A 25,137-nucleotide genomic window follows, 5' to 3' on the forward strand; every position below is an offset into this window, starting at 1 on the left:
CCTTATATAGTTGATGATGTTAGTTAATAATTTTCTTATGTAGATAAGAGATGATACGAGATCATGTAGATGTATGATAGTTTGAAAATCAGATTATTTGAAATGGGTTTGTTTTTTTGGTGGACCATTTCTGTAGCCCATGTTTATAGTGTAAACACAGCCAGAACTGGTTGGACGTGGTTGTATGCATGACAAAATAATACAAATCTCACTAACTTATCAGTTGTTCTCCAACGTCTTATAAACCATAGCCATCTTGAAGGCACTATGCAATCCCAGGCTGGCAGCCCCCACAGAGGCTTGCAGTATTGCTGAGTAGTGCGTGACTGTGAGACCGAGCCCAGCAGATCAGCTCTGTCCACTGGGAAAAAAGTCAGAAAGTAATGCCTTGGAGTGATGATGAGTAATATAATGTGGATGGTGCAGTGAACCGTCTCGCACCTGTCACCTGCTGTAATGGTGTTCACTTGATTAATTGAAGTTAACATCTCTGGTTCTCGAAACTCAAACACTCAAGTTTGCTGCGCATATCTGATGAAAGGTCAGCTCACTTCAATTTATTTGCCAAAAGGAAAGGACAGAAGGGAACAAGCACAGGCTAGGAATTTAATCAGAGTGCCACCCTGATGCTGAGCCCTGATTCTGCTCTGTAAGCAGCCTGCTTCACGAGGACGCGCGCATCTCCCAATAAGCATCAGTGCATGACTTATGATCAACGAGCGTGACAAAGAAACTCCGGTTCTAATCCTGTGACAAGTTTTGTTGAAAAATGTTCAGTTAACAAAGACTATGACGATTATTGTATATAGACTTGACATCATTTCAATTTTAGGATACTGTGCTTTAACTACAATGATTATGATGATTGATTATGATGATTATGATTATCCTGTTCAAAGAGATGTGCTTCTAAAAAAAACAAGGCGTCGTTTCTCATTTTGGATTCAGGAAAAAGGATTTTCGGAGGGAATCAAAGGGGCAAAGTGATTAGAGGAACTATTGATCTATTTATTTGGGCAGTGTCTCTGTTAAAAGTGAGTGGACATGACCTCAATTTGTGTCTGTAAGTCCCTTGACAACTGCATACATGCAGAGAATGATAAAACAGATAGCCAAAACGGAGAAACCAGAGCAGCATATACACTAAATCAAAAGCTGATTTAGCTTTTGTGATTTTATATATATGCTGTTGATCTACCGACTGCAGCTCTGATGAAAAATATGTGGATTTAAAAGAACACAGTTTTGTACTTTAAAAGCAGTTTGGTCCATAGGACGCATCAAATTTCAGTGAAACTTCCTGCGTTTCCTATCATGCACTGTACAATATTTTAGTAATCCCTGACATTTCAATCCCTGTGGATTTGCCAACACTCATGGTCACCAAACATTACATGAAAAGCTGCTTTGTTGGAAATACAACAGTAGAGAAGCAGTTATATCTGTTTACAATGCAGCCAAACAAACTCACATTGGTTTAATAAAGATGTCAGTCAATAGCTGACCTTTTTAAATTACGCTATGAGCAACTGAAATCTGATTTCATGCTACTCAGCAGCAGATCACAGCAGGGTTGGTTACCTCCTTGTTCCATTTCTCCCTGCAATACTGAAAACGGATCCAATGTCAAAAAAAATGCTGAAAATGACAGATTTTGATGAATGATCGTCGTTGACGCAAACACAAGAGACAAATACAATGCATCTAAGTGTATATACTGTTGGTTGTCTCATTCAACATTCTCTGAGTGCCTGCAGTCATCAAAGGACTTGCAGACACAAACTGAGAAGTCCACTCATTTTTAACACAGACGCTGCTCAGACAAATGGATCAGTGACTCCTCTAATCATTTTCCCACTATGAGTCCGTCTGTCTGAAATCCTTCCTCCTGAATCCAAAATGAGATGCTTTGGACACAACATGGAGGCTCCCACTGGGTCAGGTGAGGTGTAAATCAAAAGGTGAGCGTGCAGCTGCCCTTTTAATGTTTAATATTGCTTATATTCACATGCTTCCCCGAGCTATGACAGAAAACATGTGGAAGATTAGGACACTTGCCAGCTGATGGGAAAACATGTAACAGCAATCTGTGGGTGTTTATTGATGTAATAATGTGTTTTTAGACTAAATGTTTCTGGCTTCGATCAACTGATGCTACTGAGTCTGTTTTTATCAGCGTTTTATCGATCAGTGGAGTAACATCAAACGTCATAGGAGAGCTGTCTGACTGTACCTGCTGTTTTGATTATATCTTAAAACGGTTCGCGTCAATCAAAGCACAAGAATCTTAGCTTTCCAAACAAATGAAGCATTATGTACTCAGGTCCAGTGTTTGGATTTGAAGGGTCAAAATGGAATATAATATTCATAATTATGTTTTGATTAGAGTACAGTCTTATCACCTGAAACTGGAAAGCGTTGTGTTTTAAATACCTTAGAATGAACCTGATACCGACAGAGGGAGCGGCTCCTTTTCCTCCCCCCGAGTTCGCCATACTGCATCGCTGTGTTTTTACAGGAGCCCAAAACCGACAAGCCCAATACTGGCTCTACAGACTTCTTTTCCTGTTTTTATTGGCTACCACATAGAGAGGCGATCAATGAATGTAAGTATAATGAATGGATGTTTCTGAAAAAGAAAAATACTCATCATAAACTGTATCAAATGCTATGCTGGTTTCCATAGAAACATTAAGGGTTCTAACTTTATAAAACCCAACATCTGCAGGGAGTGTCCCAGTCTACACAGGCAGCCTCAGATCCTGTGAGAATTTATTACTGTTTGCCATTTTCCAGTGTCACGACCACACATCTGCAAAAAGCCGACTGCTGAAACAGTGCAGGCAGCTAGATGTGAAGATGTGAGCGTTAAAAACCTAAGAAATGCCTCACGGAGAGGGTATTCAACCATCTTCTCTTTTTCCTGCCAGTCACTACAGCAAAGCCACACATCAGCATGAACGGGGGAACAGCAGCATTAAGACATGCTGGGCCGTCTGGAGAGAGATGTCCTTCATGGGCTACGATACGGCAAATGGTGTTATTATCTATGACCACCGCATTCTGGTATTCCTCTCTCACCTCCTTCTTGGTTGTGCTCACACTGTGATGAAGAAGGAGCCATATTTCACCTCGTTATTTACATGCAGCTGTAATAATCCTCTGTGTTCCTTCCCCCTTCATATTCATTTTGATATTCTAAACTATTTACGATCACAGGCTTTGCGCCGCATTCCCAATACAGGCAGAGGGTAATGAATAAATTAAGCATTACAGTGAAGGCAAAGTCCTACTCTGAGGTCACATGTATTTTGCTGCCATTTTAAAACAGACAGATCACTGAGGAATACAGCAGAAGGATACGTCCAGTCAGATGCAAGTGAGCGGCTGTAAATGGGCAGCCATCGGGGAGCACCTGAATAATTTATAGCTCTCCTTGTTGTGCTGCACAATCAGGGGAGGTTTATTTCAAACAAAAGGGAACATGATGTCTGTTATGAATTTCTGTTATGCTTTGTCTCACCCTGTCATGTTCGTACTCCACATTTTCATCCGCATTAGATTTATTTTATTTGATCTATCAAACTGCTGACATGCCGTCTTAATTGATGCAGCTGTTTGTGTTTCCTGAGATGTTCACAAAATGAAAAGAAGAAAAAAAAAGAAAGAAGATTTTTAAACGTTTGTGGGTGTTTGGATCAGAGGGTGGAAAGCTGCATTTCAGCATACTCTTAATCTGGCAACTCTCATTTTTCTGCAGCCTGGGACGTCCCGCTACGTTTGTCTCCAGAGATGCCAGGTCTCACTGACACAATTCTCCAGAGAAACACACAGCGTGAACCGTTAAACATGGCACTTTTGTAAGGCATCATACTGAGAGGCTGTTTGCCTTTTCTTACAGAAACTCAGTCAGCACATTTATTACCTCTTCTGCAATGGCTCCAACACGCAACAAAAAATATAATATAAAAAAGTGCTTTTTTTTCTTCTACTGCCACACCTTCCCCTGTGTACAGCAACATATTATATTTCTCTGTGGTTACAATCCACAGATTAAAGGAACAGTTCACCCAAAAGCGAAGACTCATTATCTGCTGTCGGGTGAAGCTTCTTAGTCCACAAGACTACTGGAGCTTTAGAACAAAAACAGCATTGCAGTAATCTCCTTAACAACTGAAGATGTTTTAAAATGTAAAACAAACAAACAGGAAAAATACAAGGGAGAAAAAAAAAAAGACATAAAATAGGTCCATGCCAAGTGTTAGCGAGCGCCCCTGAAGTGGGCGCACAAGCTCAGGACTTTGGGTTCTCGCGGACGGAGACTTGGATTATGCCCAGCGAGCTGGATTACTCTGGATGAGTCGCATGGAGCCATAACTGAATTCTCATTTTTGGATGAAGTGTTGTTTTAAACCTCAAACAACAACAAGCATCCTTTGAGTACTGTGATTGTCGTGTCAGTCACAAAAGACTACAGTTCTGTAATACTTTTAACCAGTTGTTTATCAGTGAATCCCAAATATTCATATCCAATATCAACCGGGTCTCAAGTAATATTTGTTTGTTTTGAATAGAAAACAAGAAAGAAAATAGAGCACCAGAGACTGTTGCACAAAATTATGCTAATCTTCCTACCATTTTTCAAAGGTGTGCTTTTTTTTTTTTTCTCGCGTCTACCTTCAAACGGAACAATTTGTGAAGAAAGAATCCCTCTGTGGATTCACAGCTCATACTGATGCATAACCATTGATGAAGGGCTGCAAGCAGACACTGATTTCTGATGGTGTCGCTGCCCACATCCAAAGCAAATCTCAATGGAAATGAATACTTTATGGATAAATACTAGCAGATACTTTTTTTGTGTGAAATAAAAAGATACAGGCGGAAGCTTTGCAATGAAATTTTACACTGTTGGTGTTTCAAATGTTCTCTGTTTCCAGACCCTCTCAGCAGTCATGAAACCTTCAATATTTATTTCATTTTAACAATCTCTTCTTTATAGCAATCTCAGTGTTTTGGTTTTTTTTTTCCTATAATAAAACCCTGTGTGTTATCTCACCTGAGAGCTGTTGTCAGTTACGTTTCTAATTTTGGAGACGCCTCCCTTAGAGGTGGGCCAACTAAAACTGAGCAAACAGACTGCAGCTGTGGCAGAATCAGTGGGAATTTTTATGTCACATTTTCACATGTCACATTTTAACAAGGAGGCTGAAAAAGACTTCTGATCCTCTGATAACACACTCACACGGGAAAGGTTAAAGAGATGGCTGTGCCTATAAATACCATATGTAATAATGCTACAAACAATACATACATGTAAATACAATAAAGTGATCATAAATGAACATATTTCTCTTTTATATATATTTATCTTTTATAGAGACACACTTGTTTTTATACTAATTTAAACTGAGAGATCACTGCAGTTTTTAACAAAGGTCCAAGAGGATTACATCCCATTTGCAGCTTCTCTTTGGGATCAGACAGTAATTTGTGGCTGTGTGAGATGACAGGTCTTACTGCACTGCACATGTGCAGCGAATGAGAGGAAAGTTTACTCATCTCTCCATCATAATCTGTTGTTCATCAAAGAGATCTATTTTCTGGCCCCTTTCTACCTTTTCACTGGACCGCAAACTGACAAACTGCCCGAGTCTGTGCTCTTTAATGATGATATACGAGTGGCATCCTAAGGATGCTGTCAGATCATGGGGGGTGTGAGGTGGGTGGAAATCTGGGTGGCTGCAAGCGGAGAGTAAAGAAACAAACAAAGGAAGGTGTTTTTAAGTAATTCAAAAAGACAATTTATCTTTTGATGGAGTTTTGATCTCAAAATGTCAGGAGACATTTGAAATAAGCTCAAGGTGCTTTAATTATGTTAAATTGGGTTTAATATTGACTATTAACCCTCATTTTCTAATGTGTTTATCTATAATTGGTGGGTGTCATGACTTAGGTCATTACCAGCAGAAGGGAGCAAAGCAGTTCAATAAGTTCTTCAGCCATAGACTAACAAGATTTTCAGGCGGCAGTCGTATGTGATACTTGTCTGTGATAAATACAAAACATGGTTTGATGCACCTGAGCAAATTTTCCACACACTGATTTTTGGTGAATTTTCCGACGGTAATGAAGATTAATTCAAGAATCCTCACACCCACACACTCCGTTGTGTGTGAAATCTAGCTGTTGTTCAGCTTGCGCTGTTTTGAAACAGTGAGTTTTTGCAACAGCCATTTCTCAAACTGACACAGAATAAAGAAGGGTTGCGGCCTCCTCCTGTTTAATTATAGCGCCCTGAGAAACGCAGCAGATGCCAACAAAAGACATCAAAACAGCTATTTGCATGAAGAGAGTCTAATTTCAAAATCTACACTTTGCGATGCTGATATTCTCGGGGTGCTCAGTGTGCACTCATGGTAGAAAATGGTTACACAGAGAGAGCTCTGCTATTTCACAAGATATTAGACTCATGTCAATTGGTTTTGATTTTTTTCATGATAAAAACATCATTTATTTAAGAACATGCAACTCAGCTTCCAAACAGCACGAGGACTAAAATCTCACACAGGTTCAAAGGGAGTAACAAACGTTCGAATGCCACAAAAACTTCAAAAAAGCTCAGCATGGCTCCTAATAATAAATAATTAATGAATTACTTTGCTCAGGGCTGGTTCATTATTATTAAGCATTATGGTATTTATTTTATTCTATATAAAAAACACCGGGTAGTTCTACAACCCGAGGTGATGCTTATGAAACCTTAAATAAGCACTTTAACAGCACCCAAAAGTATCAGCACTAATTAAATTACGTGATATTTAATTATCCTCTTGCTTTATTTTTTTTTTAATTTTAAAAATACAATCTTCTTAGCATGTCAGTGTCATCGGCAGGTCTCACGACGTTTGCTTTGGGTTTTTTCTCAGTGGAAGCGACTCCATAAAGCACTTTGACACTTTTGGACTAGGAAGGACATACAGTGTGTATTAACTGGGCGTTGAGCTTTGTTCTGCGCAGTCTTTCCATTTGAAACAGCTCTTACGGGGAAAACTAATGAAAGTATCGTCACCTGGACCTCACATGTAATAATAAAATGTCAAAGGTGTCAAACTCATTTCCTGCACTCAGCTTCCCCTCAAAAGAGAACACCATGACCTTCTCAAAGAGTATGGGGATAATTAACAATCTCATGACCACATCATCAACTTGTGTTTAATTTAACAACACACACTGAAATCTTATGTGTGGTTGATGTGCTAAAAGTTGAATCAATCAATCAAATCAAAATACCTAAATTAATCTTTTTCAAAGACTCCTCAGGATCAGATAGTCAACCCAACATGTCCTCGCTGATAATATCTGCTAATTTCGTTAAAATATGGAAAGCTGTCTTAGTGAAATTTAAAAAAATGAAAGTAGATATTGTTCAAACTATGGACTTCTAGCTTTCTATTTCCATCCAGCTGGCAAATGAGCTGCTATAGCCAAATTTTGCTTCACAGTGCAATACTAAAGCCAGACACTCACCCTCGTGCAGAAAAGCGTTCTGCAGGACTGTCAGTTCAAAGCCAGAAAAATCAATGTCCTCTCGCAGTACCACATTATGTAAACCCCAGCCACCTGGAAATGATCAGGTTCAATGCTGCGACGCTTAGTGGCACGCTCTCATACATACTTATGATATGGTGTCTGCATAGTACCTGTGATGTTCTTTACTTGTTTCCATTCCTACATAAGCACACACACATGAAACGTAGCATTACAAATGTATTTTTTACTGCACAGTAGTATGCATTTGTTACTAAGCACTTTACAGAAAAGGAAGTTTAAAGTAACATCTATCAAGGAACTGTAAAGCCTTACAAGCAGAGAAAATCTTGGTACTTTAATGCCTGCAATAAATTATTCTTGACCACAGATAAAATAGTACTAATATCAGTAGGTGCAGGCCTATCCAATGATGATTGCGTAACACAACACAAACACAACAAAACGAATTTATCCAGGGTGTATCAAATTACCTAACTTTGTGTTCACAGAATAACTTCGGTTTTAGAGCCTGGGAAAGCTGAATTACCACTGTAGTGGTGTTTCATGACATTGATGAAGCTGTTAGCAAAGAGCAGGAAAAGCCACAACAAGTCACATCCTTCGGTTCCCTCACAGACTTTGACTTCTTACCAAATGGAGCAAGAAAGAAATGTTGCAGGTTGTCAAAAAATAATGCGAATTGCAAAACAAATGGGGGGAAACATCCAAAATTACACCATAGTATGAAGCTTAGATTTATGAAAAATACATCCTGCTACCCGATTCTCCAAGAGGTGATAATGGGCTCTCGTAAGACTTACAACAAAACGAGAACACATTTGGCACCAGTTCATGCTGAGTTTACGTCATGTGAGAATACAGCAGTTGAACAGCTGCTTGTATCTATCTGCAAACACAGAGACAACTCAGTTTTATGCCAGAATGTGAAGCACACAACAGCAGCAGCACATCATAGACAATCACCTGCTGTGGATCTTGTTTAAGGCCTGACATGTCCTTGATGGTAGCTCCATAAATAATTGCTATCTCTCCGGATTAATTCCAAGACTCATTATTTATAGTATACAGCAAAATCCCTTAAATATCCATGACCAACCATAAATTCCTATGAGGAGTATCAGTGCTATGCCTGTTCACAAGTTTATCAAACCATCTATTGTATATATATTTCCGATCCATGTTCAGAGTAGCCCAGGGTGTTTTCTGCTGTTCATCAGAGGGCCTGTTTTCCCTATTGAGATAAGAAATTAAATCTGCAGGAGCAGAGGATGCTGGGTTTGCTGCAGGGTGGCGAAGCAGTCTGATAATGGAGCCGACTCCCATTGCGCAGGCTATGAGGCAAACAGCCGTGGCGCCAGCCCAACCCTGCCTATGTGAGAAGATAGCTAACAGTATCAGTCTGCAGAAGCTCGCTCTGCCTCTCTCTCCGTGTGTGAACATGTGCTTAAATCGGTATGTGACAGAGAGCGGAGGAAAAGAACGAGACACTGTGTGGGGTTTTTTTGCATTCTACTGTGTCTCAATTTAAGCTAATAAATGTTGGAGAAAAAGGAAAGAAAATGGGGAAAACTGCAAGGTTTGCCTGTGTGTGTAATGTAGTGACAAAATGTCTGCATGGTGAGTCAAACATACTGACCCCGTGGAATATAAACCGAGTGATCGATAGAGTCAGAGGAGGGAAACATCTTTTTTTTTCAGCTTATTGTTAACGCTGTTCCCTTCTATTCCTCTGCCTCATCCCTCTCTGTTTACATCCACAGGCTGGCTGGGTTATGTGTGGTGGTATATTATGTAAATGTGAAGGGGGGCTTTAATTTCAATTTGGGAACTCACCAGAATACTGTGTTGTTCTGGATCCTCCTCACAGGGTTCACTTCAAAGCAGTCTGCAGAGAGAAATAAACAGACACATCTTAATGTGTAAGCACCAATAGCATCGGGGGCCATACGGCACCAGCTGCAATCACGTCAGAATCATAAAAAGGTTCAAGTTATAGTCCAATACAAATAATTTGGTATTTTCCTGTGGCAGTCGAACAATCTTTTTCTGCCCGGAGCCTCACTGGAACATGGAGGAGAAATTCAAGCAGAAATATAATTCTACCTGCCTCCTTCTTTATATGATTTCATGCTTTATATGCATAGCTAATATATTTCTCTGTCCTGCATAATAAGTAACTCTGGACTGTACATGTGAACACTTTCACATGTGTATTTTTTCCCCATCTATTAGGTTTAATAATTCAGTGAATTCTGACTGCTGAATACAGAACATGTACCTTACATTTACCCATTGTGTTGAACAGTAATGAGCTGTTTTCTTTGTATAAGGTTTTGTTATTACATACTGTATTATTAGTCTGCCACCAAGACTTCAGCCTCCACATTGTCCACAGATCTAAAGCTTATATGGGTGGTACACAGACAACCCACTACAGCTCATTACGTTTAATTAGCCCCACCTTTCTTTAGTTCATTAGAGACAACTGCACCGATTCTGCAGTTCCACGTCTGCAAACCAACCGTTTGTACCGCCAATAAACATTAAACGTTTGATGCCTCTAAATTAAAAGGTCGAGCTGTTTAAAACTGGTTTTCTGGGTGGATGATGACACCTACAGTGTAATTCATGTCACTGGTCCACGTCGTGCTGGAAAAAAGTTCATTTTTGTGCTGTCTAGAGTATTCAGAGCATATATCAAAATTCATCTCTTATATTTCCTTATAAAACATTTTGATGAGTCATTCATCATTGAGTACATAAACATAACATCAGATCTAATTTCAAGCGACTGGCTAACCTGTCCATCATGACCTGAAAAAAAACACTGTACTTCATTGAGTACATAAACATAACATCAGATCTAATTTCAAGCGACTGGCTAACCTGTCCATCATGACCTGAAAAAAAACACTGTACTTCTAAAAGAGAGTGAGTTTACAGTGATAATGAGCGTGAACCACTCTAAAAAGTCAGTGACATTTATAAACAGTAGGTCCTCAATTTCAAACAGGTGGTCAAAATAGGCCTCTTATTTCTATCAATGACAGTTTTGCCCAATTTTATCAGCAGCAGCTAGCCAGCTAGCTAAGCTAAGGTTAGCTGAAAGAGTTGGTTGAAAACACCACCTTGTCTTAGATGAGTTTTTAATATTTCCGGCCGTCTTGTTTTATAGAGAACGATCACGAGCAGAAATCTTAAAAAGAAGGTCTCTTTTTTTGTAAGAATTGAACGCTAGTCAAATTCACAGTACAAACTAAAAGGGGACACCATCAAACCAGAGTAACCGCTAACCAATGCTAAATGTAGCTGCAGCTGCAGTAGCTTTAGCAAGTTAGCTCAGTTAGCTGTGCAGCTAAAAGGTCTGGTCTGGGAGCTTGGAGCACCAGGGGAGTGTCGGTGTTGTTTACACCAGGAACGGAGAAGCTTTGGAAGAAGAAGGGGAGGTACAAAGTGATATCACAGGACAGGACGAGTTGCAGTTAGCTTGTTAGTACACCAAATTTGGCATCTCTTTAACACAATACATAGACATCTCATTCTGTCGATAATCTATTGTTAATTTTTGAATGTAGACATAAACGAAAAGCAGAAGACACAGAAACAAGCATAGTTCCTCCATTTTTATTGCAGCATAGATCTTGTTAGTCCAACGGTAAATATGATTAGCAAAAATGTAAGATTTCTCTTCGCTAGCACAGCTGCAAAAGCACCAGCTGTTAAGTATCTGTGGTGAAGTGGTGCATGTCTAAATTTGAGTGGGATCACCTTCTCATGTGCAAAACTAAACTTTGCAGAGTTTGGAATAAAACAAAACAGATTAGGTACAAAGATTTTCAAAGTACACAAATAAACTTCTTGGAACTCATTAAAACGGTTGCAGTACTGTATATAGACTAAAACTTTCTTTGCTCTCCCCAATGAACAACTAAAGGCACACATGGAGCTATCACAGTTAATTGAAGCTTTTGTAGATGAAGAAAAAGAGATCACTTTCCACTTTTTCTCCTTTTTCAGGAACAACAGCAACAGAGGAATAGCTCTGATTCTCCACTGTCAGATTTAATTGCCAAAGCAGCAATCTTGATTAGGATCTCAACAGTCCTTTTTATCAGCAACAGCCAAAGCAACACAGGGTGTTTGTCCAAGCAAGACATATTTACCAACCCAAACTCTCACTTCTACGAAGTGTAAATACGGCACGCCTCCACAAAAGACCCTGACATTGAGAGCAACCTTCAAAGCTTGTCCAGTAGCCATCCATTCAAAGGAGATGTGCCTCTTTCTTTTTCTTCAGTGCCATGTTTGCAACTCACCTCCTTCATACAAGAGCTCCCTTAAAGAGACAGTTCACCCCCAAATCAAAAATACACATTTTTCTCCTACTCGCGAGGCTGTTTATTCACCTAGATTGATTTGGTGTGAGTTTTGAAGATACGAACCGCAGAGATGCATCATGCATTTGCAGAAATCATTACCTGGTTACTCAAGATAATCCTTGGAACTTGTTTTGAGCAGTCTGAGTCACCAGGTCATGCCTTCTGGACACGTTGCTACGGACTTTTTCAAATGTATTTTGAAAAGGTGTTCTATTAAGATTCAGCTAAAATCTAAAATCTTCTTAGTGCAATTAAGGAACGAGTGACACATCATCCAGTGTGGCAAGTTTCCAATGCAACTTAAATCCTTTGCTTTCATCAAATGCCATTACCTTAAGTCCCACAGCCATCTTTCCAAGTGACCAAAGACAGTGATGTGAGAAGTACAATTTCACGCATGCCGCACTTCACAGAGGCGTCCATCTTATGTTCATGTTCCCCTCAAGCATCCAACACTAAGGAATTGATTAAAACACACTGCGTGCACACACTCGACCTGCAAATATCACCGGAGCTATTCATGCTGCTTTAGCTGGAAATCTTACATATTAAGACCGCATGCTAACTGCCCCTCCATTTATTCATCAAACTCCCACGCAGACACATCAAGCACAGGAACTGCATGCACACTGACTTCAATTCAGTGACACAGCGATTAGGCTTGTGAGAGGATTTTCGACTCTACATTTTAGTTATTGTCGTTTCTCTAATTAAATGCACCGATAGTGGGATGTGTGATTTGCAGACGAGAGGGGAAAGGCTGCAACACACAAAAACATCCTTCAAAGATCAAATGTTATTAGGCTCATACGCCCCCTCCAGCCACATTTCCATTTGTGCTAATGCTACAGGATTCTTGAAGCAGAACACTTGCAGGTTGTCACAGCTTTAGATTCAAACACATCTACAGGTATACGATCATATATTATTAGCACTATACAATACAAAATACTGATAATGCATGAGCGATGATTCATCAGATACCAAAGCTGCAGGGTGGTAGTTTGCTTTTTTCCTGTTTTTCTAAACCTTAAATCTTTTGCAGCCATCCTCAAGGACAAACAGCGATTTGTTCAGCATTTCAGGACCTCAGAGCTTCAGAAGACAGGGTGCGGTAGGCGTTTGGATAACTGTAAGCTTCGATTAGGTCTCCACACAGTGACAAAATGGATGTTACATTAGACATTTTTTCACTCAGTTTGAGGTATTCTCGCAGATGTGCATTCAACAGAAACTAAAACATTTTCATCCTTGAAACTGAAACATGCTGCTGCCTGTGTTTTGCAGTACCTGGTGCGTGTGACTAGAGACCAGCGATGGTCCACAGAAACATTCTCGCCTTTCGCTTGAAACACCCTCTAGAATTCTTAATGAAGAGTGAAAAGGACCCTGCTACAGGGCCTTTCTATAGCTGTGTCGAAACCATGTGTGAAAAGACTAGGCACATGTCACATCCACATTACTCCGCCTGACTTGCTACAAGGCTAAAGTAAATATGTTGAGGCCGGGACCCACGTTACTTTTATAAAAACCTCCAATATGAAACAACAAAACAAAGAAACGCGTATTTGATCTCGGGTCTTCGTGAGCCTAACCAGGTGAATGAATTGCAAATAGTGGCAAGAAGCTAGCCTATGGAGTCTGAGCATGGCCTGGTTATTCTTATTCCTGCTGAAAACAAGAAGTGACATGGTGAGAAGGAGAGGGATGCGAGAAATTCCTGCCCTAATACACTGCATGCTAAACTGATAGCTTGACTGCAGCGTTTGCCTCTGTCGCGCATGTTAAGCACGCTGTCATTTTCATCAGATACCAAACGGCCGTGTTACACTGCTGCCTCCTCTGAGTGTGATTTAACAGACAGCATATGGTTCTCTTAGATTGCCCACACAGCTGGCACACTGACCATTACCAGTACCTCCAGGGCGGCCAATGTGACCTCCAGAGATGAGAGAGCTCCAGACAAAGGCATACAACCCAAGGCAAAGTAGAGGCCTGTACTGTGGGCTGCACTGCAGAGAGCCAGACCACATGAATACACAGATAATAATGGTGGGTAGTGGAGGTGTAAAATGATGAGAAAACTGCGCTGATGTTCTACTATAACATTTACCTCGACAAGGGTGTTGTGACTTCTTTGTCAGGGAGGAAATCTTGCCATGGTGCAGACAGTGACCATGGTGACACTGAGCAATAATACAAGTTGCCCGAGAGAATCAGATCAAATAATATACGCTCTAATTATTGCTCTGGTTATGCAGCTATTAAAAAAAAAAGTCTTTGTTATCCTAAACCATGGCCCACATACAGTATATAATGCAATGAACCAAGGGGAACATGGTAATTGAACAGTACACTTCGTCATATCATATGAATAATTATGCAATAAGCATAACAAAGTTATGCACCAGTAACCATAGAGGTCAGCAGGGTCGCCCATGAGCCTCCAACATGCAGACTACGAGCATGCGAGGGATCAGAGTTTCCCTCCATTCTTGATGAGTCAGGGAGGATCGTCTCTGTTGCTCATGATCTGATGCTCTGGTAGTAAGCTCTCCCCCCCCCGTGAGCTGAAGCCTCTGATGATGTCCGTACTGCTATTTATACACTTAGCCTTGCTCAGCACATTTACCAGCACCACATAAATAATCAGTAGGTATGAGAGACAGCATGCGAAGAGGACCGATTTGCCTTAACACAACAACTTCTGGCCTCATTTTTTTCCACTGAGCGATGTACGACTTTCACGGCATCGCAGTTCTGATTCAGTTTCTCTCGCCACTTGGCAGGATCAATGAATCCATGATTACTACATTAACCTGTCACGTGCATGCATACATGACAGCATCAGAGGAGCAAACGGTACAGTGAATTTATGTTTTCTTTTCGTACAGTGCTGACACTCGCATTGACACTCACAACGAGACTCTGTATTGGTAGAATGGATACTTGCTCAGGATACTGGGAATGACACACTGTGGGGTTTTATTTTTGGGAATTGGGCGCCAATTTGAGCATGACTGCAAACAAAAGGCCTAATCAGACATGGGTGTGTCCGGCTGGCGTACACCTCTCTTCCAGACTGTCTTGCACCCGGATTGGTGACTGGTTTACATTTTATTGTCCTGTTTGCACTCAGCTGTACACAAATGGATGAAGAAACAACTCCTGTTATGGCAGATCATGTAAGCTGCATCCATTCCCTTTAAAAGCAGCAGAATGTTTCCTAATAGGCTGTGAGAAGAATCCAGGCTGGCTTCTCCTTTGAGTAAACCGTTCCTGTGCAGGAGGTGCCAAGGCCCAAAGCACAAATATACACCACCCCAAATACGATTATACAGCACTCCAAATATTCTTCCACGGGCACATCATGTCCCTGTTTAAATTTAATTTTTGTCGAATAAGACACAAAAAATTCAAGGTTCTCTCCATTCATATGTGCATGAAGCTATTAAACAAACAATGAAACCCAGGTCTGTATTTATATAGCATGGCAATAAAATGTGTGTTCATTAATTTTGTTTTCATGCCTGATTCAATATTGCATTTAATTAATTATATGGTGCATGGATGTGCGTACATGTGCAGACCTTTGCCATATAATAAATCTTAGATGGAGTTTGGCATGCTGTACTTGGAGTCTGTGTTCTAGTTTACGAAACACGGGTCAGACGCATAAAAGTCTGTGCAGATTCACAATTTAAAATTAAGATGTTTTAAACGGTGTGTACACCTTCTCAATCAACGCACGCACAGATGTAGAGCTACCCTTAAACAACCACTTGCATATTCACAGTTAGCGGTGGGAAATCCGGTGATTGATCGTGAAGCTGTCCCCAGTCAATTTCACATAACCTCACTAACTAGGAGACACTACGTAATCACACCAACAGAGTGATACCCAACTAGATGCCTATGCTGACTGGACAGATTACTTCACAAGGCTCTTCCTTGAGTGAGATGTGGTAAATAATGTACCATGAGTTAAAGCCAATGGCACTGCAGATGAGGAGCTTGTGCCAAAAAACAATTATCTTCAATACTAACTGCAATATTGTTTGCCAGTGACGCCAATAGAGAAATTCATAGAACATTTCTAGCCAAGTCTGACTAGAGTCTACAGGGCATTTCAAAACTGAAGAGAGATCACAGTTTAGATTGTGAATTTTGACTAAATAGATTGTGACTTTTTGGCCAAATTACCCATCCCCATCGATACCTCTGCCAGCTCCACCACTCATTAAGCCCCTCACTGAGAAGAATGGCAGAGAAGAATGTACAGTTTATGAAGAATGCTGTGTAGAAAATAATAAATAAAGCAACAAATGTTTTACTATTGCACATCTCATTTTATATTTCATGTCCACCTTTTAAGATCGCCTGTTATCGCTAACAAACAACATGTACCCACGTGTGTGTGCGGGAAACTGCAGGGCTTACATACATCTTTTCATTTTATTATGCATATTTGGCCTCTGAAAGTTTCTGTACTTCTTGGGAGAGTCAGGTGATTGAATTAATTCATCAGGAGACCCACACCAATTTTAATATTTGTGTCATTTCCCCTTGAAAACATGGAGCACATCCTTTAAAATAATGTATCATTCCAGCCACTGTGTGATGGCTCCAGTCATTTGATCAACTGAAAGGCACGACTCTCATACATCCTACATGTGGCCAAATTGACTAAAGTAACTGTTTATAAAACACGAAAGAGGGGAAAGTACACAGTTAAGAGTCTGAGGAAATGCATTCACAAACAAAACACCTTTTAGAGGTGCAATTTTTCATTTTTCATTTTTTTTTTAAATGCTCAAAACAGCTGTTTAGGGAAACCACTGTTCCTTCACTTAACTTGGCAAAATCAAGCTTAATCTGAGTCACAAAATCAGAACAAAAGGCACACGTACAAAGGTTGAACAAGCACTGCACCGCCTCCATTAACACCTGCATGGAAACAGAGCAGCTGACAAGGTCTGAATACATAAGCGAAAATGGAAGTCGAGGCTATAGCTTCCCCAAGCACCTGCTTTGTCTTGTTGCTACCAGGGGGACAGGAAAAAGACAAATCAGGTTTTAAACCCTGATACACACAGGCACTCACTGCACCGATCTAACTATCCAATTACTGTTAGATGCACCCATTCAGTTTACAAAAGGAGACTCGACACAAGTCGGGAATGAGAGTCTGATGAGAGATAACTTACAGGCCTGTCAGGGTTGAGCATTTTACGCAAAGAGATTTCTTTTTAAGTATACTGTAGTGGCAAAGTTAACGGCATTTTGAGGATAATTCTAAAACCCAACGTCATTTATGGGCCCACTGCTTATTACTGTCTATTAATGTGAAAGATGATATAGTACTTCAATTTTCAAAATATATGAAACACAGCAAACCACGCCTGAATAGCAAATTATTATTACAAATTATTATCAAATAAATGGAATTAAAGTTTAACACATCCCTTCATATCAAAGCAGGCAGTTTTCCTGCAATATAACTTGATTTTAACTTTATTTTCTATTATTGTCCATTTGTAACACCATAGTGGAGCATATTACAGTTCAGTCACATAAAAGCTAAACGCATTTTAATTTCAGCTCATAAAATTACAGGAAATCCACTGAAATCTACAGTGGCTCCTTCAATCCAAATTGTAATCACAGTGAGTTTTTTGCCCCCATTTCAGGAGTTTTGAACTGAAGCCAACCCTGCTGATCAGGGTGATTTCCTGGTTATCAACCCATGTATACAGATCAAGTTTCAGAAATAAAAAAGCCTGCAAAATGGATGGTTCAAAAGACATATATATATCATTATATACTAAAATCACTCAAAAATTCACTTAAACTGATCAATGAAATCTTTATTCTACAGCAGAATGCCAAGTCCATGATAAGATTAAGTAAGATGGGATGAGATTGAATGAAACTTTAATGAGTTCTCTTAAAAAAAAGAAAAAAGGCAGGGAGGCTGCAGCAGCAAATATTGATACAATATAATAAGAACAACCTGAAATATGTTGCATTCAACACTGAATGCCACTGCCGATATGTTAAGTGTAGGCTTTCAGATGCTTGGCAGTAGGATAAAGAAGCGAAGACAAAGCCATTTTCAACATTTAGCAGCGTCTGAATGTGAAACATCAACAATTTGCCTGAAACCACTCGTTTCGAAAAGTGATTGTTTTCATAGCACTCTCAGACGGTCATGGTCAGCTGGACTTGGACAGTCTCGCTCAGTCACGCTGACAGAACGGCGCTTCCACTAAAGACCAGAAAAGCCCTGTTATGAGCCACACTTACAGTCTCATTTGAACTCGGCCACAAAATGTGCAGACAGCCGTTGTTTGTTTAGCCCCTGAGATGTGCTTCAGTGTTAGCTTTGTGTGTCCAATTATTTACTTCAATATCTGCAGGCCCAAATAACGCCACAGCATCCAGCTGCAAAGAATCACATACAGCCTGCAATACTACGGACAATATTTTATTAGACATGAAGGCATTTCAGCGATGGTTTAAGTATGTTTTGTCATTGCAGTGTCAATACTACAGTAATGTTTACATATATCACCGCAGCAGCTAATAATAGCAACTTGCCAGCTACCACTGCACACACCGTGATCAGAAACAACAGTAAGCCCGCAAAACTGATGTATCCTACCCATTCATGTCAGCGTATTGACATCCTCGCTGATATCGAAAGGGATTATGTGACTTAAGTCTGCATGTTGTGCATGCCTGAAGAAGTGTTCTACTTGGATGGAAGCTGATCTTGCCGTGCCAGTCAGCTCTGTCTGAATACTGACTTCCTCCTTCGCAGATAATCCCATGAAAAAGACAACTCTTTAATGCCTAACATCCTTAGCACAGCTCTCTCAATTCCATGAATCAGAATTAGCCACCATGGACGCCCAATCCATTTTGTGCCTCACCGTGGACCTCTTCCATATGTCACTGACGACGTGCCATTAACATGAATCAGGTTCAGAGTGATTTGGCTAAAAAGGCATCGCCGATAAGGAATGTGTTGAGTATGATGAGCATACATGGCACACAGAGGCCCTGTTTGTTGCTCTCACAATGTTAGAGCATCTGAAATTCTCTCCTCACTACTGTACAGGCGTGTTATACAATTTAACTTCTTTGCTATTCATCTCATGATGATGGATTCAATATGCAGATCAAGCCTTTCCTGGTCTGCACTGAAAAAATGATTTCCATTAAGATAAACTGAAAAAGGCCACAAAAGACTTCACTGTTTACTGTAGAGTTTCATAGAAAGACAATAACCAATTTGTTTTTTGACAGTAATCCTGCCAGACCTCACGCTGTTTATTTATGTTCAGTTTTCTTTGATTTCTTTGATCAATACAAGTTTGAACTCTCCCAAATTCCTCCATCTTACTTTACAACACTGGTGAGAGCAAAAACATGTTCTCTTTTATATTTTAAATCCTCTGTAAAATGTACAGAGGATAGGTCCAGTTCAGGACATGAAAATATGAGTTGTGTCTGATAGAAATGAAAGAAGACTAAGGGAAAAGGGAGAGAAATATGAGCATGTGTCTGGATGAGTAAATGACATTACAGGCCAATTGCTCTCAACACCATCCAGTAGATTCTGAGGAGGGGCAGTGAAAGGCAGAGAGGCCACGATGAAATAGGACTGCAGTCAAACAGACTGTTTGCTGAGAAATTGCTAAGAAACGTCAATCAAACTGTTGTGCCTTCGAGTCCAGGTGGTCTCAGCCAGCTCCTCTGTAGAGTGAAGAGGAAGACTAAAGTAAAGACAGTATATAGATACCACTTTCTAGTTTGCTCCCCTTTATAACATGATAACAGATGGGTTTATTGATTGGTAATGAATCATTTACTGATGCTTTATAGATCAGTTAGGAGCCATTATTGAGAAAAACCTCTGGGATGCCACATTGTCACAAATCTCTTGTAACTGCAGGGCCTCCGAACAACAATCTGTTTGTTAACTATTCATTACCATTCAAAGCAACAAAATGGTCATGTAAAAAAACCCTTCATGGATGGCTTGTTAACATTTATGGCTGCTGGTGCTGATGATTTAATAGAAGCGGGAAGAGAGAACGTGAGAGACTCGTGTCCCTTTATTAACGATTTGTTTTAAACACACAGTATGTAATTTCTGGCAATATGGAGTCTCTCACTCAAAATGATGAAAACAAAAGGTGTAATTTAATGAAAAGCAGCGCTGGCTCATGGGAGTTGCTGTCTTCATTCTTAAACAGCCACCATTTCCAGTGAAAATCTCATCTGCTGTGCAGAAATGATTCTGGATGAGCTAATGGTTTTATTCGTGTTACGTTTGGTCGAGTACACCGGCTTCATTCCTCACTCACTGATTATCTGACTCTCTTCAGTGTTAAAACATTTTAGGAAACATTTGGGAGAATTTAAGTGCACAGCTCAATAAAATATATAACAAATGGCTCATCATCTTTAATGCAGATATGTTACATATTATATCTTTAACATTTGTAACACCAGAATCGGTAGTTTACTGCTTTTTTATTACTGCATTAAGTAAACTAGTAAATTAGGCAGCAAAGAATACAAGAAAACTAAATTAAGAATGAAACCTAGGGATCTTCCGATATATTTTTCAGGGTCGATGCCAGTTAGTAGCAATCAAGGACACTGAAACTAATATTTTGATTGGATATAAATCAGCAGTAAAAATGAGAATCTTAGTGTCAACATTTAGAATAACCACTGATGAAATACACAGTAAATCAGTACAAGTACTGCACTTAAGTACACTTAAGTTCACCGAGGGGAAATCAACATGACTTTCCAATGTGCACCAATCACAGGGTGGTGGACTCCTCATGCAGGACCCTAAACGGTGGGGACGCTAGAAGGATGTCTGCAAAGCAATGTGAGCGGTGTTCAAGTCATCAATGTAATCTGTCTAATCATTTATAAAAATACTAAAAACAGGCAGGGAGACAGGAAGAAGACACTGCATCTATCTATCTATCTATCTATCTATCTATCTATCTAAACGAGAGTGGATGAGTGGATAAGCATATTGCAGAGAAATGTCAAACAGTTCCTTTGAAAAGGTTTCCAGAGTGTGGACTATCAAAGATATTTGGGATAGTCCACACTCTGGAAACTTGGAAACTAAGTAAAATGTCTGACAGGTTTAATGTGAGGACACATAAAACAACAGGGAGTCTGCTATGGAGATTGGTCCATTGCCATTTCCAGCTTTATGAACAAGCTAAAAGACATAAATTCAGGTGTAAAGAATTATAGGGCTGGTAAACACTTTGATTTCAGGACGTCCATTTGCATGTGAACACACGCCTGCATACCTTAATGCTTTGTCAATGAGCATTACATCTAGATATTGTATTTCATGCAGCTCTGTGATTCTCTGAGCTTAACTAAAAGACTCTCCTACCCGCATTTCAAAAAACACAGGCGTCTCAACAATGCCATGAGTACTACACACTGCATCCTTTTCAAAGCTGTTAAGTTTGTGTTCATGGTAAGAGGCCGCATATGTAGCATTACCATGTAGTGTGCTGTGCCTACTCTGCCTTTTCAAAAGCTCTCATGCATTTTCCTCGCTTTTCCACCATGTCACAATGCAACAGACTGACGTAACCTTGGAATGGATTAGCTCTCAATTTAGCTACGCTGACGACATCTTTAGTGTTGGTCCTTGCACCATTTTATTTTTTTTTTTGTGCAAATTTGATGTTAGCATAAGGGAATGGTGACTAAAATGAAATGACAAAGTATAAGTGCATTTTAACAGAATTTACAGTAATCAACAGCCAGCAAAATGTGTCTAACAATTCATATTTTTAATCCATCTGAGACAAGGGAATGAATCAATTTAAATTCCAATGAAAAAACTGAAAAAAAAGAAACAACAACAACAAAATAAAACATCCCTAAGCCTCGTGAAAAACCTTCCAGCGCATTCATACAAACAAGGTTGATTGTGGTTACTAACAAGTCGCTGAATACCCCTATTAACCACTGACCACATGCTTTCCTGCTCATTTTAGTTATATAAATCCAAAATACGTGGCCTTGTGTTATGCTTCCTTTGACCACTGAAAACAAGAGATGAGGGTGTTAAAAAAAACAATTACTGTTGATTGTTAATGGCTCTGGGAGCAATGAGAGACAAAGCAATGAAACGGCTGTCTAATGTCTTGTTGCACCAAGAGAATGAGGCAGAGAGGAATGAAAGCAGTTTTGTTTCGGCAAGGTCAATTGTTCCACGTTGATTTTATTATGAAGTGGAAAGGAGCTTGACAATAAGCTTGCTTAATGGCTCTGCTTCGAAAGTTATCGGTGGCTCCAACAACAATAGCCAAGAACGTATTGTGCTTTAAGTGTAGGCGTGGAGTAAACCTATTAGATCTTTATTGCCAAAATAAGTAATACCTAGAACAAAGCATTAGTTGTTGCACAGACCCAAAGTCACAGCGGCAGCGTTAGGTCGCAATAAATTTGAGCTGCGCTTGACAGCATCCATTATTTATGACAGCTCCTTCAATATTCTAACAGACACATTAATTAACATGGTTTGTCAGTTATTTTTTATGTTGCTGGAGGCATCTTGACCGGGCTGGTAGAAAACAAGAAGTGCATACACCGAGCTATTTATCATTAATTTGTCATCATTTACATTTAGGTTGTGGAGAGGAATCTAATTATGTAACCTAAGCCATGTCTCATCCCTTATGGGAATAACCAGTGAAATAAGATTCATCCCACAGAGTTTAAAGCTAGATTTCAGATTGGTGTCACTGGAGCTAATCCCATTACGGGAGCAAATAGGAGTCGGGGTGAAAGAACGTATACAGAGAAAATGGGATCAGCGTAGAGATTCAGCAAACCTAGCTATGCAGGGGTGAACTCATGGTTTAATGGATTAAACCCAGTCAAGCCGCGATGATTAACCTGACCCCCTTGCTTGGGGAGTTGCCCCCTCACACCTCAAAGCTTGGGAAATATGTGTCTGCTCTCGTTCCGGATCACGGCAGGTTTGCATCCAAACTGTCCTGCAGTCATGGCCACCAGACAAGGCCCTCGGACACCCTGCAGATCCATCTGTGAAAGGCAGATGACGGGGGAGTTTGACTCGTACAACACACAACGCCATGACTCACAGATGGGAGCCGGTTCAGGCAGACTTTGTCACCATAATGGGAACGGCGTCTGTATATGTGTACTGTATGTGTGCGCACATGCACGTCTTGGAAGGGCGTATGCGAACACATAAATATATGTGTGGTGAGACTGTGGTGTTGACTTTCAGCGGAAAGGGGGTGGGTGGAGGAGAGGCGCTTTGACAAGTGTGTGATGCATGCTCCTGTGACGGCAGCAACGATCAGAGAGCAGTGGGCTGTCAGAGACTGATAACCCAGACAAGAGGAGTTTACCACGACCCCTGTCACCAGGCCTAATCCACAGCTCAGAAAGGCCCTCGATGCATAGACTTTAAAATGTACACTGGAGCATGATACTGGCTTTTGGATTGTTTTATTTAACAGAGATTGACAGCCTTTATTGAAAATGAGAGGTTTAGAGCTAAAATGATGTGCAGACACTACAGGTTGTTATTTTAACAAATGACAGCTGTGGATGCTGTAAAATGTGTGTAGTGAAATCATTCAAGTTAATTGAAAGTAAACATTTTCCTGCAGGGTTACAGTCTCTCTCTCTCTCTCTCTCTCTCTCGCGCCTCGTTTCGCCTCCCACTATCTGCACAAATACGACACTCTCCTTGTCAAGTGGAAGAGCATCTCTGAGGTAAAATATGACAAACTCTAAACAGATGGACATTGTTCTGAATGAGCTGGGCTGTAGTGCCAGCAGTTACCACGCTACCATGACCAGTGACGATAATTAGTGAGCGAGAATGGGCCCTAATCTAATCTGTCAATCTCTTGTGTCCAAACAGACATCAGCAGAAGTGTAGGAAGAATACATTTGCTTCTCTGTTTCATGAATGTCCATTGTTATCATATCCAATCTTTGCACAAAACAGCTTAGTTATTCGTATTTTAAACACGATGAGGGAATGTAGTATAGCGATGGTTGTGAGCTTATGAGCCACTAAGTTGCCACCAGACACAGCCAGACTATATGTCCATTCACAAAAGCAATAACTATTTCTGTAACATTTGAGCTTCATCTTTGCATTTCATGAGGGACTTTGCTCACGTCACTTGTTCCCAGCCGATTCACTCTCAATGAAAGAGAAAGAGCAAGCGCCTCTCCTCATCTGCCGACTCCTCCAGAGACACCATGCGCTTATGGTCAAGTAAAAAGACTTTTAACGTCGACATGAAGTCGTTATACTGTCAGCTTTATCACTACAAACACAGCATGCAAGATTCAGCATTATACTCTATATTATAAATAAGCTTTTGTAAATAAATATGCTTCAATACCGCATTTATCGCATTAATGATTTCAAGTGAACAGAACGTTCCACCTGTGGGCTGAATTCATTTTTCTACACATTTATTTGATCTGTGAGGAATAATTCCAAGAATTCTCTTCAATCACTGTTTCTTTTCACATCAGTAGATTAGAAGGGCAAACACTGAACAGGAATGGATTTTTTGAAAAGCGGCAGATGTTTTGGGTTTCCTAAAAGCGCATGAATGCGCAGTACAAGAGGATTTTTCAAACCAACCCATTCAAATGATGTCCAAACAATAGATTAGCAAACTCAAGAGAGCTTAAAGTTTTTGTAAACTGATTTCTCACTGTTTGGAAAACAGTTCAACACAAGGACAACTAGTGAGATTGGAAAAACATACGGAAGCAACGCAGATTAAATGTGAATTACAGTCAAAGGGTTAAAACATGCAGAAACGGCGACAGCATGTTCAGGCCAATAAGGGATGTCTGAACAGGACTGCCTGTCCAAAGTATGACAGTGAAAATAATTAACAGGGACATCAGCTGAGCCCCGAAGCTAACAATCTACAGTTAAGATGAACACAGCAACAGCTTGAAAATCCTACAGTGGCTTACTTGATGTCCAGACATATTCGGCTGCTTATTACTAAAATAATCGTACATTTGTTCAGTGGGTACCTACTGAGTGCTGGGTTAATCATGATGACAACAGATTAGGATCAATCAATGCTTATTAATTGTATGATTTTATTATGTTATGTAGTTG

General features: G+C 40.1%; 1 protein-coding gene across 4 annotated transcripts in view; it reads right to left on the bottom strand.

Moving 5' to 3' along the window:
* Positions 1 to 25,137, bottom strand: part of lrfn1 (leucine rich repeat and fibronectin type III domain containing 1) — a 149,514-nt gene that overhangs the window by 35,496 nt on the left and 88,881 nt on the right. For all 4 annotated transcript variants that reach the window (XM_046389431.1, XM_046389433.1, XM_046389430.1 and 1 more), the window contains one exon: positions 9,388 to 9,439. The gene's annotated coding sequence lies outside the window, so the exon portion shown is untranslated. The remainder of the gene's footprint in view (positions 1 to 9,387; positions 9,440 to 25,137) is intronic.

This window comes from Scatophagus argus, chromosome 5 (genome assembly GCF_020382885.2).
Source record: "Scatophagus argus isolate fScaArg1 chromosome 5, fScaArg1.pri, whole genome shotgun sequence".
Classification (NCBI taxonomy): Eukaryota; Metazoa; Chordata; class Actinopteri; family Scatophagidae; genus Scatophagus; species Scatophagus argus.